The 13000-nt window shown below is 38.3% G+C and overlaps 1 protein-coding gene across 11 annotated transcripts in view; it reads left to right on the top strand.

Moving 5' to 3' along the window:
• COA1 (cytochrome c oxidase assembly factor 1) overlaps window positions 1-13000 on the top strand; it is a 96341-nt gene that overhangs the window by 71366 nt on the left and 11975 nt on the right. The window contains exon 1 of one of the 11 annotated variants that reach the window (XM_072760084.1): window positions 7369-7470. The exons of the other annotated variants lie outside the window; for them this stretch is intronic. The gene's annotated coding sequence lies outside the window, so the exon portion shown is untranslated. Of the gene's footprint in view, window positions 1-7368; window positions 7471-13000 lie in introns of those variants that run through there. 11 annotated transcript variants of the gene reach the window in all.

Raw genomic sequence — 13000 nt, 5'->3', positions numbered from 1 at the left:
TTCAATTTGTTTCCTCGAGTGTGGGAGGAGATGGTGTTACTGTGAATGTACTTACTTATTCTACAGCCTGACATGTATTTGTGCATTTAAATGTCATGTGGCTTGTGTGTTGGAGAAGAAAAAAACCTGAAGGGCTACTTTTGTATAGACAGTGTATAAGAAAACCAAAGTGTAATATCTGTTGAAAAGTAAACTTGGCTAATAACCTTTAACCTTTAAAATTACCTTCAGCCAAACAACTCTATCAGTTTATCAGCAGTTTTGAAAATGCCTAATGCTTATGCCATGGCATAAGCTATGCCAGCTATGGAAACCACAGACTGGGTTGGAATGAGAGTGGTCATGGGAAGCCTGCCCTTAAAAATCCTGAAGATAAGCCCTGTTACTGAATTGTGTATATTTATTCCCTCTGTGAATAACTCAGTAAAGCCTATTCATCAAGGAAATCTTGTCCTTGAATCAGGTCCATTTGTCACAAATCATACACTTCAACTTCAGAATTACGTCAGGCTGAAATTATGAACAAAGCATGTTGCTATGTTCATTCTTTTATAACACAAAGAGTGGCTTATCATCAATTTGCCTACGGTAGTATCACCAGCAGTTTTATGTATTTAGGTTAATTTCTCCCAACTCTTCCTGAAGGCTATTGAGCTTTTATTTTTGGAACAAGAAAGAAAGAATCCCTGTTGTGTATTAAATACTTACCATTTGCCGAACACTGTGTTATGCTGAACCCAAGACAAGTTAATAGTTTCTACTTGTGAGTATAACACACATAAGACAGAAGGAAAGCTTACTCAGAGCTGGATTTTTTTTTTAATTTTTTTTTAATTGTTATTTATTTATGATAGTCACACACACAGAGAGAGAGAGTCAGAGACACAGGCAGAGGGAGAAGCAGGCTCCATGCACCGGGAGCCCGACGTGGGATTCGATCGCGCGTCTCCAGGATCGCGCCCTGGGCCAAAGGCAGGCGCCAAACCGCTGCGCCACCCAGGGATCCCCCCAGAGCTGGATTTTAAGAATAGTTTTGATTTTTATCACAGACCATCTTAGTCATTGGAGGTTTATAATCTATAAAACAGAAGTGTTAGAACTACTATTGGGTGGGGGAGGAGGAAGACACATTTAAAAATTCTATTTAAGAAGCCATTATTGAACTTCTTTGTTTCAGGAGTTCTTTGATAGTCACTGGGGTTACACACCTGATTATGCTTCCCAAGTACTCAAAAGTATAGGACAGTATGAATGACTCTCAATTGCCTTGCCCTTTACAGATTACAGATTGTTTTTAATGATATTATCTCCATTATTCTTTATAGCAGTACTGTTGGGGCTTTATAGTGCAAAGGCCTAGATAGATTAAATGAAGAATGGAGTAGGTATTTGGCCCCACTGCTATGTTTTTGCAGTATCTTTGGGATATTCTAACTAACCAAGTGAGGAGTTAGTTAAGCTATTAATAAGCCATGCAGAGGAGCGCAAGGGATCTTTAGAATGTATACTGTATTGGTCTTTGAGTGACTTTGCTAGGATAAAATGGTGCATGCACAGTTATTTAGTAGTTTGATAATATTTAAAAAATAAGACATTTACTTTTTTATTCTTATGACAGATATTTAAAGACATAATTTGTGTGAGACATTGTATCATCGACTGTTCTGTTTGATTTTGTTGTCACTCTTGGTAGCTCAAGCATGCTTAATGCAGAAGATTTGAAAGTACGGGTAAATATGAAGATACAGAAAAAAATTAACTCTGCCTCTCATCACCTAGAAGTTGTGAACATTTTGATCTATTTCTTCAAGTTCCTTTTTATCCTTAAAAAATAGGTCCCATTTTTATAGAGACCATCCAGCGTATACGTGATTGAATTCTACTATTATGGATGTAGGAGCTTTCCCCTCCCATTGAAAATATAGTTAGTATTTCTTGGACATTTACTATATGTTTGGCACAGAGCTAATATTTTATATTTTAAAAATGTTTCTATATAAAAATATATGACAAAGAACCTGTGTATCACATATATAAGGTATGGATTTCTATGAATGGATCCCCTAATGTAAGAACAATGTGAGAACCTGGAATATATTGAAGAGTGGCAACATATTCCACCTTAGCTAAAGGCACTTGAAAAACAGCAGGTATGAAGAAGGGCGCTCAGACCTCCCACGTGAGAGATGCCCTCCCTGTCCAGGGAGGAAACATTCGTATCACCAGTCAGAGGTCGAGACTGAGTATTCGGTACAGACAGACCTTGTTAAAATAATTACTATTTTCTTTTAGGTTTTCTTTTTCTATTTTCTTTTACTATTTTTCTTTTAGGTTTGCCGTATATTTTAGTTATTATTTCCACAATCATCTGTCCTTGCTCACATAGAAGCACCTGGGTTTTGCCAGTTCCTTAAGTCTTCATTTCCTTATGGAAGGCTTCCATGTACGCACAAAAATAAGTTCTGTGTGCTTTTGCCCTGTTAATCTGTGCTAATTCTCAGGCTCAGCTGGAGGTTCTAAGATGGTAGAGGTAAAATTCTACCTCCCCAACACTCTCTGTCCACATGTATCTTTCTTCCCATCCTACCTTCGATCCTCCCCATCAGAAATACTGTCCTCAATTTGATCATTTTTTTGCCTTTTAAATTTTTTAATTTTACCTTATTTTTTAAATTTAATTTGATTTTTTTAAGGATTTATTTTTGTACTGGGAAATAATTGACATACAATATTAAACTAGGTCAGGTGTGTAACAGTGATTTAGGATTTTTTTTCAGGATTTATATATGTTACAAAATCATCACTGCGATGTCCAGTTACCATCTGTCACTATACAAAGTTCTTACAATATTAACTATATTCCCTATACTGTACATTACATCCTGTGTTTTATTTTATAACTAGAATATTGTACCTCTTAATCTTCTTCACCTGTTTGGTCTGTCACCACCACCTCCCTCCACCCTGGCAAACCATCATTTTCTCTGTACCTATGAGTGTGTTTCTCTCTTGTTTGTTCATTGGTTTCATTCATTAGATTCTACATGTAAGTAAAATCATACAACATTTGTCTTTCTCTCTCTGACTTACTTCACTTAGTATAACCCCCCCAGGTCAATTCATATTGTTGTGAATGGCAAGATTTCATTCCTTTTTATGGCTGAGTACTGTTCCATTGTGTATATTTATCACATCTTCTTCACCCATTTATCCATCAGTGGGCACCTAGGTTGCTTCCATACCTTGCCTATTTTAAAAAAAGCTACAGTGAACATAGGGGTGTGTATGTTTTGTTGCATTAGTGTTTTCATTTTCTTTGGATAAATAACCAAAAGAGGAATTGCTGGGTTGTATGGTATTTTCTACTTTTAATTTTTTGAGGAACCACCATACTGTTTTCCATAGTGGCTGCACCAATTTACATCTCACCAACAGTGCATGTGTGTCTCTTTTCTCCACATTCTTACCAATAGTTACTTCTTTTTTGATGATAGCCATCCTGACAGGTGTGAGGTGTTGTCTCATTGAGGTTTTGATTTGCATTTCCCTGGTGATTAGTGATGTTGAGTATTGTTTTATGTGTCTGTAGGCCATCTGTATGTCTTCTTTGGAAAAATGTCTATTCAGATCTACTGCCTATTTTTTAATTTTTTTTTAAATATTGGGGTGTATGAGGTTTTTTAAAATATATTTTGGATGTTAGTCCCTTATCAGATATATCATTTGCAAATAGATTACCTTTTTATTGTGTTGATGGTTTCCTATGCTCTGTAAAAAACTTACAAGTTTAATATCCCTTTTGTTCTTGCATGAGGAGACATATCTGAAAAATTGTTGCCAAGATGAATGTCAGAAAGCTAACTACCTATATTTTCTTCTAAGAGTGCCAGGTCTTCGGGATCGAATCTCACATCAGGCTCCTGGTGCATGGAACCTGCTTCTCCCTCTGCCTGTGTCTCTGCCTCTCTCTCTCTCTCTCTCTCTCTCTCTCTCTGTGACTATCATAAATAAAAATAAATTAATTAATTAAAAAAAAGTAAGAGTGCCGGGTCTTTAATCCATTTCGTGTTTATTTATGTATATGGTGTAAGAAACTGGTTCAGTTTCATTCTTTTGCAGTCCAGTTTTCCCAACATTTATTGAAGAGACTTCTTCATTGTATATTCTTGCTTCCTTTAGTATAACTTGATGATATATGTGTAGGTTTATTCTAGAGTATCTGTTCACTTCGTTTGATCCATTTGTCTGTTTTGTACCTACAACATACTCTTTGGATTACTTGAAATCTCTTGGGAGTATGATACCTTGAGCTGTGTTCTTTCCCAAGATTACTTTCGCTATTTGGGATCTTTTGTGGTTCCATAGCAATTTTAGGGTCGTTTTTTTCTATGTCTGTGAAAAATGCCATTGGTATTTTGATAGGGATTACATTGAATCTGTAGATTACTTTGGGAAGTATAGACATTTAACAATATTAATTATTCCTTTTTTTTAAGATTTTATTTATTTATGAGAGACACAGAAAGAGAGAGACACAGGCAGAGGGAAGAGAAGCAGGCTCCATGCAAGGAGCCTGATGTGGGACTTGATCCCCGGAATCTGGGATCACGCCCTGAGCCAAAGGCAGACCCTCAACCGCTGAGCCACCGAGACATCCCAATATTAATTATTCCAATCTATGAGCATGATATATCTTTCCATTTGTTTGTGTCATCTTCATTTTTATCACTGGTGTCTTACAGTTTTCAGAGTGCAGGTCTTTCACTTTGTTGATTAAATTTACTCCTAGGTATTTTATTCTTTTTGATGCTATTGTAAATAAGGTTATTTTCTTAACTTCTCTGATTGTTATTAGTTTATAGAAATACAACAGATTGATTTTGTATCCTGCAGGTTCACTGAATTTATTTATTTTAACAATTTTTTGGTAGGGGTTTTAAGGTTTTCTATATGTAGTATCATGTCATCTGCACATAGTGAAAGTTCTACTTCTTTCCAGGGAGGATGCCCGCTTGCTCTTCCTTCCTTCCTTCTTTCTTTCCTTCCTTCCTTCCTTCCTTCCTTCTTCCTTCCTTCTTCTTCCTTTTTTTTTTTTTTTTTTGCCTAATTGCTGTTGAATAAAAGTGGTGAGAGGGGGCATCCTTGTCTTGTACCTTATCTTATAGGAAGAGCTTTCAGTTTTTCACTGAGGAGTATGATGTTAGCTGTGTGTTTATCATATGTTTTTGCCTTTATTATATTGAGGCCTGTTTCCTCTATATCCACTTTGTTGAGAGTTCTTATCCTAAATGGCTGTTGGATTTTGTCAAGTGCTATTTTGTCTGCATCAGTTGAGATGAACATATGGTTCTTGTCTTTAGTCTTGTTAATTCAGTGAATCACATTGATTTGTGGGTATTGAACTATCCTTGTGTCCTTGGAATCAATCCATCTTGATCATGGCCTATAATCCTTTTGATGTATTTTTAAATTCATTTTGCTTATGTTTTGTTGAGGATTTTTGCATCTATGTTCACATCAGGGATATTGGTCTGTAATTTTTTTTTTTTTTTTTTTGTAGTGTCTTTGGGTTAGGTATCAGAGTAATGCTGGCCTCATAGAATTTAGAAGCATTCGTTCCTCTTGAATTTTTTGGAATACTTGGAGAAGGTTAGTTATAACTTTTATATAAGTTTGGTAGAATTTACCTTTGAAGCTGTCTGGCCCTGGACTTTTGTTTGCTGAGAAGTGTTTTGTTTTGTTTTTTTTAATTATTGATTCAATGTAATCACCAGTAATAAGTCCATTCAGATTTTCTAATTCCTAATGATGCAGTCATAGAAGTTGTATGTTTCTAGGTATTTATCCATTTCTTCCAGGTTTTCCAATGTGTTAGCATATAATTCATACAGTAGTCCCTTGATCCTTTGTATTTCTGTGGTATCAATTATCTTTCTTTTTTGATGTTATTTATTTGAAACCACTCATTTGTTTTCTTGATGAATTGGCTAAAGGATTATCAGTTTTATCTTTTCAAAGAATTAGCTCTTAGTTTCATCAATCGTTTCTATTGTTTTTTAGTCTCTATTTCATTCATTTACACTCTAATCTTTATTATTTCAAAGAATTAGCTCTTAGTTTCATCAATCGTTTCTATTGTTTTTTAGTCTCTATTTCATTCATTTACACTCTAATCTTTATTATTTCCTTCCCTCTACTAACTTTGTGCTTTGTTTTTTCTTCTTTTTTTATTTCTTTAGATGTTGATTGTTTATTGGAGGTTTTATTTCTTTATGTGGATGAGGCCTGCATCATTATAAATTTCCCTGTTAGAACTGCTTCTTTTTGTGTTTCATAGGTATTGAAATGTTGTTTTCATTTTCATTTGCCTCAAGATATTTTTTTAATTTCCTCTTTGATTTCATTGAAGTACAGTAGCTCCTCATTGGCTGAGTGGTGGTTGTCTCCCACTGGCTGGGCTGTTGTGGGCAGAGCCAGGTGGTGGTGTGGTCAGGAAAAGGGAAAACCTTTCTTCTTGCTGTTGGGATGGAAAAGTAGTTTCCACCTGCAAGGTCCCTCTCTTCCTGTTGGATTCGCATTTGGGGATAAGTGATAGGCAGAAGAGAAGAAGGGGAAGCCCTGCCCAACCTCCAGACTCCGTTTTAGTGGTTTCTCTTTACTGATTTTCACACATGACACATACATTTGTTCATCTATTTGTTTAGGTAGGTATGTAGGTTAGTTTTGTAAGCCACTGGGATGTAACCTTTTGCAGTCCCACCATCAGTGGTTGCTCCACATCCAACGTTTGATGGTGTTTTAATGTTTTGGATTTTTGTGGTTCTAATAGGTACATAATGGTATCTCATTCTTTTAATTTATAGCTCCCTGATGACAAATGACATTGAGTATCTTTGCATATGCTTATATGCACATCTGTACATCTTTGGTGAGATAGTTCAGATTTTTTCCCAATTTTTAATTAGGTTTATTTTCCTATTGTTGACTTTGAGTTCTTTGTATACTTTGGGCAACAGTCCTTTTATATCAAATATGTCTTTTGCAAAAATATTTTCTTCTAGTCTGTGGCTTGTCTCTTGATTATCTTGACACTTTTTTCCCCACTGTATTTATCACTAATTAATCTTATTGTTTATTGCCTTCCACTACAATGTAATAAGGTCCACAAACCACCTGTCTCTGCCGTATTTCCAGTGCATAGCATGGTGCCTGGTATTTTGAGTGCAGTTGGCAAATATATGTTCATTGAACGATGGACAGCAACTTAGGATTTTCAGTTTGTTTTATTCTTTTTTTTTCTTTTTAAGATTTTATTAATTTATTTGAGAGAGAACAAGCAGGGAGGAGGAGCAGAAGGAGAGGAAGAAGCAGACTACCTGCTGAGCAGGGAGCCTGATGTGGCACTTAATCCCGGGCCCCAGGATCATGACCTGAATCCAAAGCAGATGCTTAACTGACTATTCTACACAGGTGCCCCAATTTGTTTTATTCTTTTTTTTTTTTTTTTTTAAGATTTTATTTATTCATTCATGAGAGAGACAGAGAGAGAGGCAGAGGCACAGGCAGAGGGAGGAGAAGCAGGCTCAAGGCAGGGAGCCTGATGCGGGAATCGATCCCGGGACTCCAGGATCCCACGCCCTGGGCCAAAGGCAGGTGCTAAACGGCTGAGCCACCCAGGGATCCCAATTTGTTTTATTCTTATTGAAAATGGCATTCAGCTGATATTTATTTATTTATTTATTTATTTATTTATTTATTTATTTATTTAAAGACTTTATTTTTTATTTATTGAGGGGGGTGTGGCAGAGTCACAGGGAGAGGGAGAAGCAGGCTCCATGCAGGGAGCCTGACGTGGGACTTGATCCCTGGTCTCCAGGATCACACCCCGGGCTGTAGGCGGTGCTAAACTGCTGCGCCACCGGGGCTGCCCTCAGCTGATTTTAAATTCTTCCATCTTCTTATTTGAGACTCAATTTTAAATTTTGCCATCTTATCCTCAAAATTAAGGATAATAGCCACTTGCAATAATGTAAAGTGAATTTCCACTGTGATTCATATAAATTGGTTTAAGACACATAATCCTGGTCTATACTTGCTTTGTCCTTTCAAGAATTGTACAGATATATTCTCCAGAAGGTAGTCACAGGACTGGACAGTGGAAACAGGAAAACATTTATGTCAGTCTCCTGAAGCCTTTTGAAATGAATGCTACCTACCAGACACTGTGGACTCCATGTTCAAATATGTTCACAGATATGTATTCATATTTGAATGTTCAAATATGTATTCACAGATATGTGCGTACACACACATACACACTCATACACACTGATCTTGCAAGGTAAAAAAAATTATTCAGGGATCCCTGGGTGGCGCAGCGGTTTGGCGCCTGCCTTTGGCCCAGGGCGCGATCCTGGAGACCCCGGATTGAATCCCACATCAGGCTCCCGGTGCATGGAGCCTGCTTCTTCCTCTGCCTGTGTCTCTGCCTCTCTCTCTCTCTCTCTCTCTGTGACTATCATAAATAAAAAAATAAAAAAAAAAATTATTCAGATTCTTGGTTCTTGATTGTGTTTCTGTTCATTGGATTTGTTAAAGATAGAAAATGACATTTTGGTTTCATAGTGTACTTTTTAAGGTTTTTCTTTTTTTTCTTCTTTTTTTTTTTTTAGCAGTTTTGGCCTTATATATTTCAGTGTTATATTATTTACTACTACTGATCATAGCTGTCATATTTTTGTCTATCTTTGATTCAGTTAAAAAGGGTTTTTGCCTTAGAATTCTACTCTTTGGATATTTCCACTCTGTTTTTATTTGAATATGCCAAGCCTTCTATTTTTAAGCCTTTCATTGCCTTTTAAATTGTTCTTAAAAATGTGTATTTTACAGAGTTTTGAAAATTCTTTCAGAAAAGCTTTTAAAGGATGGTTTGGTTTTCTATTGCTTCATAACAAGCCATCTCAAAAGTGGTGACTTCAAACTAGAACCATTTATTATCTGTTGTGATTCATGGATGATCGTTCTCCATGGATATTCTACTGGCACTGCAGTCATTTGGTGGCTCCTCTAGACTGGAATGTCCATGGTTGCTCATCCACATGGCTAGTGTGTTGATAGGGACAGCTGGGTTCAAATGGGATGTTGGGACAGTCGGGTGTCTCTGTCTGTCTGTCTATCTCCATGTAGTCTCAGACCTCTCCTTCTCCAAGTGGTTACTTCAACATGGTCTTTTTATGAAGTCTCTCCAGCAGGGTAACCATACTTCTTAGGTGGCAGGTTAGGACTCCCAAGAGTACTGAACTGGAAGCTGCCAGGCCTCCTTAAAACGGGCATGGAACTGCCTCATTCTGTTGGCTGAAGTGAGTCAAAGGGCCAGCCTGGATTCAAGTGACAAGCCTATGGGGATGAGGAGGTGTGGTTTACCTGAGGGTGGTCTTTGGAGCCTGCCTACCACAGTATGAGTCTAAATCCTTCACATTTATTACTTTAGTTGATATGATGTTCCTATGACAAAGGCTTGCTTGCTTTTACTTCCTTTAGTGAATTTGATTCATGGTTTTAATTCTATTAACTTCTCTACCAACATCAAGACAAAAAACAGTATTTTTACCTCAATTATGAATGAGTCCTTCTGCTTAGTTTTACAGACATTTTATATTTTGTTTTCTGGAATTTTAGGCCATATAAATTTAAATATTTTATATTTAATTCGGGAGCCAAAACCTAGGTTAAGAATCCGGCAGTAACATTTTTGTGCTTGATTTTTTAAACATTTAACTTCTTAGTCTTTTAAGTTGTGGAGGTGGGTGCTTGGACAACAGATTTTTTTTCTTTTCTTTTCACACGGTTCTGGAGGCTATATGTGTAAGGTCAAGGTGTTAGGTTTGGTTTCTGAGGTTTCTTTCCTTGGCTTATAGATGACCTTCCTGCTGCCTCTTCACATGGTTTTTTCTGTGCTTGCATCCCTGGTCTCTTCCTCTTTTTGTAAGGACACCAGTCGTATTGGATTAGAGCTCCACTCTAGTGCCCTCCCATCAATATCATCGCCTCTTGTTGTTGTTGTTGGGGTATAATTGACAAATAAAATTGTAAGATACTTAAAGTGTACATTGTGATGATTTTATATGCTTATACACCATGAAAGGATTCCCCCATCTAGTTAATTAATGAGCGCATCACCTCATGTATTTCTCTCTCTTTTGGTGAGAACATTTAAGTTCTTTTAGTTTTTTCTTATCTCATATATTTACTCCCATGCTTTTATCTTTTTGTTCTTTGGTATTAACCTTTTTGTCTTTATCTCAAGTATAATACATTCCTTTTTTAAAAGTTACCTTCTTTTATTTCTTTATTTTACTATTCATGGTTTTGTTTTCTTAAAATCTCTTTTTTCCTGTATTTTTGTCTTTTTGGTTTATTCTCTCATTCTAGTTTAAATTCCTATTAATTTTTTCATCTCTCTTTTCTTAAGCATTCTGTCCCTTTTCTTCCCCTTCCTGTCATGGTTTGGTTTTATGAAGGTTGGAAAGATATGTAATCCTCAGAGGGTAGTAGCAGTGGACAGTGTCATTCAACAAACAGGGAAGATTTGTCTCTCCTCCTCCTGGTAGTCTCTAAGTAGATTTTATGTTTTTGCTTTGTCTTGATCTGTAAAATCTTATAGCCTGGAGATATATTGATTAAACTATTTCCCAGGATAGTGATGATTTGCTTGCTTCCTGCAGATGGCACATGTGAACTTTTAGAGTGGCTTTTGGACAGCACATACCACCTACGTGGGAAGCTGATTGTTTTGAAACCCGTGGTCTGTAACATAGGTTTTGTTACTTGGTGGAAAAAAACGTGGCCTCTGGGATCAGACACACACATGTGATAGCTCTGCTGTATAGTAGCTATGTGACCGTGAGCAAGTTTCAGAACCTTTCCTGAGGCTTTTTTCCTAGCTCAAAAAAGGCAAAAATATCTACCATCCATAGATAGTATAAGAAATAGTAGTAGTGCACATAAAATATCCTGCATTGTGCCTAGCCCATGGTAGTCACTCAGATGAGGGATAAGCCACACCAACCGTATGTCATCCAGAGGAAAATAAGTGGGTCTCCCCCAGCGAAGCCCAGAGTTAGAGAGAACCATGGGATGTTAATAGTCTTGCTGCGAAGGTCGCATGGCTCTGGGTTCACATATAAGCTCTGGCCTTGATCCTACTTCAGCTGCCTATAATGCCCACTCTTGATGTATTAAGGTCAATCATGGTTTTAACAATTTTGGGTTGGTGGTATAGAGAAAAGAATCACTTTACTAAGAAATTCCTCTTGTAAGACATAGCCTGATTTCAAAAATATACAATGTGAGAAAAATGCCTGTTAAAAATCAAGGATTTTTACCTGTAGATTGGTCCATCTTCCTCAGCTGGTTTTGGGATGATTGTCTTGCTGTGAGGACCTCCTGAGCTCAACTGTTATTAAACTCAGGGGTTTTATCTCATAGACTGGCACATCTCTGCTTGAGGTTCCCACCATCTGACCTGGCTGATGTTGCGGTGTCTGCCTCTTGGCCAGTGCCAGGGAGGAGGGGTCTGTTCCATTTATTGCCACAGGCTCTATACCTCTCAAGATGTGGTGGGGGTAGATGATGTGTGTGGCATGGGATCGACTAGCTGTTTCTAGTCTCTAACTTCCCAGGATTCCCTACAGGATCACCTGACCAGCCTTTGAATCTCAGGCCATGTGCTGACTTTCTGTGCTTTGCCCCTGTTGACCACTGGTTCCTAAGCTTGGCTGCATATTAGGATCACCTGAGGAGGTTAAAAGACCCCTGTGCCTGGATCCCACCCCCATGGATTCTGTTTTAATTGATCTGAGGAGTGGTTTGGACAGCTCTCTCTCTCTCTCTCTCTCTCTCTCTCTCTCTCTCTCTCTCTCTCTCTCAGCTCTTCAGATGATTCTGACATGCAGCCTGGCTTGAGACTGCACCACCAGACTACTTCCATGCTTCCCCGGTCAGTTCCTGCCTGTGGCTTGAACCCTCTGGCTGCTCGTGTTTATCCCCCTAATGATACTTCCTGCAGATCTTCTTCATCTGGTTGGGGGCTCAAAGGGAGGCAGACAGGAGTCCCCTCCAACCCTGTGCTGGCCTGAGCAGCTCTGCCGGCATCTGTTTCACAGATTGCCCTTTGATTCTAGAAAGGTGTTCTAGAGTGTTTGTAAGCCATTGGCCTTTGGAGGCCTAAGTCACTCTGTGTGTGTCAGAGCAGAGCTAGTTAGAGCTTTCTGAGGAGAGCTTGTCTGTACTCTGTTCCACCTTCTTGTGGCTAACCAAAATGTGTACAGCTCTTGCCTCTTAGTTAACTGTAAAGCCACAAATCTGCCTTAATTGTGTGTTAGGCTAACTGACTTTTGAGTTTCTTGCAGCTTTTCACATCAAATTTAAAAATTTTCAGTTATCAAAAGTTTAGTTCTAAGATGTAACTATCTTAGAGGCAGCCTACAATCTCTCTCTGATCCTAGGCCAGGCCTTTTTGAATTTTTGTGTGTGTGAGATTGGAGACTGCTCAACACTTTCTTCAGGACAGCTGATGAGGCAGGTAGACTGAAGCTGATTGAAGAGGGGCGAGGCTGAGTCCCTGTTCTTCCCAGCCAGCCCCACTCCCAGACCCCTCACCCCACCGTCACACCTGAAGCACCCGCCTGGAGACCAGTCGTCATGACTCCTCATTTCTCCTTTGGGTCAGGGTAGCCCATTTGAGCTTCCCACCTGGGCCTCACTGTCTTGGCCACTTATAAATTGGCTGTGTTTTTTCTTGGTCTATGATTGTGGCTTTTATTATGGGACCTTATAAAAATAGTTCTTTGGAAGTTGTGAACTTTTCAAAAAAATCCTAGGGATGTTGTTTGCAGTATGAGGCACTTCAGAGACTCCATTGCCGAGCCTGTGTGGGAGAACCTTTCTCAGGCTGCGGGTACGAGGAATTGTGGTTCCTCCTGGCTGCTGGTTTCTGTTA

The sequence above is a fragment of the Vulpes vulpes genome, chromosome 5 (genome assembly GCF_048418805.1).
Source record: "Vulpes vulpes isolate BD-2025 chromosome 5, VulVul3, whole genome shotgun sequence".
Taxonomy (NCBI): domain Eukaryota; kingdom Metazoa; phylum Chordata; class Mammalia; order Carnivora; family Canidae; genus Vulpes; species Vulpes vulpes.
Note: the sequence above shows the minus strand (reverse complement) of the source record. Positions and strands in the feature narration are given on the sequence as shown.